At 41.4% G+C, this 6,285-nt stretch overlaps 1 long non-coding RNA gene across 1 annotated transcript; it reads right to left on the reverse strand.

The window, feature by feature from the left end:
• Positions 1 to 1,331: 1,331 nt before the first annotated feature.
• LOC150000937 (uncharacterized) lies at positions 1,332 to 6,279 on the reverse strand. Its single transcript, XR_016513333.1, has 3 exons — positions 6,046 to 6,279; positions 4,531 to 5,008; positions 1,332 to 1,626 (listed from the first exon to the last, which is right to left on the reverse strand). It is a non-coding gene; the product is annotated as an uncharacterized LOC150000937 (long non-coding RNA).
• Between the last annotated feature and the right edge of the window lie 6 nt (positions 6,280 to 6,285).

Genomic DNA, 6,285 nt, shown 5'->3' on the forward strand with positions numbered 1-6,285 from the left:
ACAAGAAACACATGAGTCTTCCATTTGGCTTTATGAACAATGCACTATATGATCCTTATACTTCTCATTTTGCAAGTGTGAGATTGATGGAAACTATGTCACATCTAGCACAGGTCCATAGACTGTGGTTGGAGAACTACTAAATGAAACCCTAGAGACTCTGAAATATAGAATTAAACAATATTTTTGCTATTCAATAGATTCATTTTATTAATAAGTGAAGTCGGGAAAATTGAGGACCTCAAGGTCAGGAATATAATTTTCAGCAAGACTGCTTCTAGAACCCTGTCTAATGCTCTGTGGATATAAACACATTGCTAAAGAAATGTTTCCTGATGGAGAGATATGTAATGAATAAAGAAATGGTAGCTTATTCATTACAGATAGCTTACTGGTGATCAAAGCTTGCTTTGTCCTGTTGTAAATGTTCAGATTATAACAGTCTAGACATCTCATTAATATTTATGCAAACATGGGAGATATTAATTTATCCACTTACGAGTGAGTCACTGTGGATATAAAAACAAATAAATGAAAATTGCCTTCATAATGTGAAATACTGCGACATAATAACAATTTGATGTTCTTGTTTAAGATTTCAAATCAAATGTTGATTATGCTGCAATTTATTATACTAAAATTTCATCTCAGAAATAGTTCATTAGTCTAGAATTTGTGGGTAGGGACATTTGTAATTATTCCTCCCGTGTCTGGGAAGATAGTATCTCCCATGCACATGACTTTAGAAATAAACGAGCTATACAGGTTCAACGGTTAACACTGTGTGTGGGAGACTGCCTGCAGGGCCATCTTCAGGGCCTGTTTTAGTCTTATCCTACAGGAAAGTTTCTCCTTTTTTCTTGATACTTTCCCTATAAAATGATAGCAAAATTAAACAAATCTGGATCTTCTGTCACCTGTAATTCTATTAACTTTGAAATTTTCATTGCATTTACTAAATTAAAAAGTAAAATCAATCTTCTATAATGAATATATATCATGTTTATAATTGGGAGAAATTAACTTTACTATTAAAGTAAGTAGAGTCAAATCATATTATTTTTCCTTCTGCTGGTAAGTTTTAGACCCTATATTTAAATTAAGCCTGCTAATTCCAGACTTAAAATTAAGTTCTAGAGATCTAATGTACAACTTTGTACCTAAACTTGATAATACTTATTGTACACTTCAAATTTCTTTTAAGAGATTAGGTCTCATGTCAAGTGTTCTAATCCAATAAAAACACAGCCTGTGTCATATATGCATGTTTTATTTTCACAATTAAAAATTTTTCTCATTTTATTTCTAATTAATAAAAGCGATACAGACTTCCAGTTCTGGGACAACATGTAGTAGTTGTACTTCTCCCCATTCCTTCTGTGAGTATAGCTAAATACCCTGGACGATATTATAAAACAAATATAAAAGGACTCTGAAAGGGGGAGAGAAGGCAAATAGGCTAGTTACCTTGAAAGACATGGCAGTGACTTCCCTGGATTTTCTTATTGCTTCTTATTTCTCAGACTGGGTGCTGAAGATGTGGGCAACCATAAACATCAGTTGGCACAGACACAAAAAGCCCGCCAAAGCCTGCACTCTCTAACAAAGGACCAGGAAAGGTGTAGCCTAGCAAGGGAGAAAATATTCAGTTAATAAACCACTCATGCAGGAAAGTTAACTGTCCATACAAAGTCCTGATTGCAAGGTTGGCCCTTAGCCAGCATCTGGGAACTTTATTGATAAGCAGTACTCTTAGCTGATATTAAAATTTTCCTAAGTGATAATGTGTCTCACTGTACCTAGACTATTCATGCAAAGGATGTGGTTTATGCTGCAGCCCTGTTGACCTTCCAGGAGTCTGGAATGGGCGACAGGCAATGGGTACATATATGACTAGCCCTTGCCCCCCAAACCTTGGCCACTGAGACTGATGAGCTGTGCTGGAAGACAACACTCAATCCTGTTGTCACAGTTCATTGATGAAAAAATTAAGTATATCCTGGGTGACTCCACTGAGAGATAACTCTTAGAATCCTGTGCCTGGATTTCTCTGGACTTCATGCCATGAAGCTTTTGCATTTGAGATTTGGCTTTGTAACCTTTTGCTATAAATCTAATCTGTGAATATAACTATACAGAGTCCTGTGAATCCTCCTAGTGAATCATTGAACATGGGAGTGGATTTTAAGACCCCCAACACATTGCCATACTCCAACCAAGTATCACAAAAGTGGCGGTCCCACCCTCCTCTATGTCAGCAATAGCCTTGTGAGAAGCCTAGACTTCCACCCTTGCCAAGCTATGAATTTCCCCAATGCCCCCTGCCAGGATGGTGTCAGAGAAGGCTAAGTGAGATGCCAGAAATGTTACCATCTTCCAGCGGCCATGAGTTGCCTTTCATGAGTTGCCTTCACAGTCTCCCATGTCAGCAAAGACCAAATGGGGAGAAGTGATGAGGCACCACCCCCTGCCTACCAGCTACGGTGGTGTTGGTGGTGTCAGTGGAGGCCTGGGGGAGAACGTGAACTCCCACCCCTGCACAAAAGTAACGAAGTGTCCTTTCTACCCCAACCAGGAAGTTACAAGGTGACATCTCCCTTTCCTGGCAAATACAGTGTCAGAGAGGGTCTGCTAAAGATTTGGGAGTCTCATAATGTAATAATACCCCAAATGGTCAGGATACAATAGAAAAGTACTTGTCATACCAACAACCAGGAAAATTCAATTTGAATGAGAAGAGACAACCAACAGATGCCAACACCAACATGAGATGCTGGAATTATCTGATAAGGATTTTCTTTCAGAAAATTTGTTTAGTGAGTGACAGTGTCTCACTATACTATAAGCTTTGTGAGAAAACAGACCATGTCTGATTTATTCACCATTACAGTCTCAGAGCCTAGTATGATATTGGCTGAAGCAGGCACTCTAAACATCTGCTGAATGGGTGAATAATGAATGAAAAGAATATCAGGTAATGAGAGCCTATTATATAATACATATTATACACATAATACATACATATTACTGCCCTGGCTGGTTTAGCTCAGTGGATTGAGCGTCGGCCTGCGAGCTAAGTGTCGCTGGTTCGATCTTCCAGTCAGGGTACATCAGAGAAGGAAAACTCTGACTCCAAAAAACCTCCGCTGCCTTGCGGCATACCTCTTCAGGGGAAAGGCTAAGGGAGTAAACCCCGACAGAAAATCCGGAGCCGGAGTCCCTAAGGCGGTTTGACGTTGTAGTCAACACCGGCAACTCCTGCGGCGCACCTGAAGCCAAGCTGTATCGACTCCGTCTTTCCCTTGGATCCTTCAGCTGCGAAGGGGGGGGGGGGGGGTCTGCTGCATGGGCAACAGCAGACCCTCCATATTACCCTGCCCAGGCTCTGTAGCTTCAGCGTCATCGCAAGATGTCGATTCAACACGGGAGGAGACAGATACCGTGTCACTCCCAAGTCGGACTGCACAGCCATTCTCGGCAGTGCAGATAGACTCTTAAGAAGCTACACCATCGTCTCTCGAGACGGACGGCTGCCGACGACGACATACATATTAACAAATGATTATAATTTGTATATGACTGGATACACAGGAAAATGTTGAAATACACACCAAAATACTCATAACAACAAAGGATACACTCAATATTTGTTAAATAAACGAATGAAATCATAGAAACTATCACTAAACAAATTTTCTAAAAGAAATACACGATTATAGATTATGTCAAGTTTAGACATTTGTTTGAAATACCCAACTGTGAAAGGGAAGGATAGCAGAAATCATGTTTATCATTGACGAAACTGAGCCAGCAGAAAGAGGTTAAAAATACAAGAGTGACGGATGCTGGATTTATAGAAAGCTTCCTGAAAAGCGGCCAGAGCACAAATACAAGGGTTGCCTTCAGGTGGAAGGAAACTGCCCATTGCAACAGAAGCAAAAGTGAACACAAGTGCTGATATAGCTTTGTAGATTTAGAGGTCTGAAGTTGAGGAAATTCCTCTCTGAGACCTGTTTTCTTAGCAAAATATGAGGCATCATCTGCCAAGACAAGGATGTAAATGTTAAGATCTGCAGTTTAAAGACAGCTGAGGTTTTCAAGTGGTCATCTGGGAAAGGAAGTTCAACAGAGAAAGGCAGTAAACTGGCCAGGCTGAACTAAGGGCCTGTCAAGCCTGCCCTGGCAGATTCTGTCCACTTTTAGCTCACTGACTGCAATCAGGGAAAAGGTAAGGTTTTTATAGGTATTACAACAGAGAAACAAAGTGCTACAGTTAAGTAAATTAAAACTGGAAGGAGAGCAGGAACACGGCCTGAGAGAGAAAAGGAAAGGAAGACAACAGGTCAGGGAAGACACAGATAAAGCAGGGTGGTGGTGGATTTCTGGCTGGGGTGCAGGGATGTCCTTGGTCCTCCAATCCAAACGTGATCACAGTGGTAGCAGTTTATCACCCGATTTTGTGAAATTGGTTCCATATTCCTTTTGGTCTTTTAGATCTGACAATCTATCAAAACCCTACAAAGGAATTACCAGGTATCCTTAGTTGCTGCGGAGAAGGACGAGGGACAGCATATCATCCTCTAGGCGTTAAGAGTGGTGCTAGGAGCAGCAGCACGAGGCGGAAGTTTTATTGTTCTCTTCTCATTGGTGCTGTGAGCCTTCTTGCGTCCACTTTGTGTTCATTTACAAGAGTCCAGATCCCATATCCAAATGAGATCCTTCAATCTACTCCAAGTGTTTTTTAAATATTCAGCTAAATATAAGTGGACTTGGAGGAACTAATACCTGGGCAAAAGATAATTTAAAAATCCTTCTGTTAAATGGACCATTTGTCCAAAATACTCTGCTACCATTATTCTCTGAGAAATACTACTTACTGTTCAACACTTGACAATTATTAAATTATCTGCGCTCCAGTAATACCAAACTTATCAGACTCTGTACAATGACTATTCCATTATTGAAAAGAAGAAACTCTTTATGAAGCCTGTTGCTTAGAATCAGTGACCTTAACAAAAAACAAACAAAAAAAAAGGGCACCTGGTTACCATGTGAACAAGGCAAGGAAGAGACTGGTTTGAAACAAAATTATAATTCACTCTAGACGCCAGTCACTTGTTCTTTGACCGTTTCTTTGGCTGGATTGCTAATGCATGATTTTTGTACAAATTCTTTTAATTTGGGGTTTTCCCTTGCTCTTTTTTTTTAAGGACTGCATACTTTTTCTGAAAATATGCTTTGTTTTTTAAAAGGAGCCGATACTCATGAATTAGGGCAATAAAAATTACCGAGAGAAGCAAAGAGAACATAAAACAGTGTGGCTCCTAACTAAAACATTATTAAGGAACAAAACTTGGCTCTTTGCTTCTCCTCTGTAACAGCCAGTAGGAACACATGAATGCTACATTGCTGTCAAGTAGAAGGAAAAATACAGGTAATTCAAGGACCGGTGCATATTTGGGGGCCAATATTATTGTGTTTTCCCTTCCTTTTCAGAAGCTAGGTTTTGTTTGGCACTATATACAACCATCTGGCAATTTTTTTTTTTTTTTTCATTTCCTGGCTAACAGCAAGTGATGCCCGTTGGGAGTTCGCTGCATGAGCCAGAGAGAGACCGCTCTGAGTTTCCATTAAAGTCTGGAATTCTTTCGTCGGGATTTGTAAATTGGCTTTCCTCGCAGAGAGAGGATGAAATGGAGGTGATGATAGGCAGACGGAAACAGAATTTGATACAATGCTATAAACATCTCCAGGGCAGCTCTTATATTTAGAATTGCTTCCTTGGTTTTCTGAGTACTTAGGCCTGTCCCGTCCCTTTCCTAACAATCCCGTTTCCCCCCCTGGAGTGGGTAAAATGGGTAGAATCCTACGCTGAAATTACGAGTATTGGTGGCCCCTGGTGCCACGGAAAGATCTCAAGTCTTCCAACCTCAATGGGTCCTTTCAGGTCTCACTTGGAATATCATGAAGGTATCCGCACTCCTGGGGAAGCCAGCACACAACCCGCAACCGACCGCACAGCCCGCAACACCGCAGACGTCATACCCCCAAAACACCCTGCTAGCGCTGGCCCTCCAAACTGGCGCATGCGCAGAACAGGCGAGGGCAGGACGCCGTCCAGGAGTCGAAGGCATCTGCACAGCGGTCACAGTCTCGGAAAGGCCTCGCTCTCTCGTCACCACGAGGAAATCCCCGACAGAAGCCATCTAGCACTACCATCGGAAGAAAAACAAGGGAAGCAGCGGAGCAGTCCCCAGCGCGCTTCCGTTTCAAACCCTGACTTCC

This window comes from Furipterus horrens, unplaced genomic scaffold, assembly GCF_987537825.1.
Source record: "Furipterus horrens unplaced genomic scaffold, mFurHor1.1.pri manual_scaffold_10, whole genome shotgun sequence".
Taxonomy (NCBI): Eukaryota; Metazoa; Chordata; class Mammalia; order Chiroptera; family Furipteridae; genus Furipterus; species Furipterus horrens.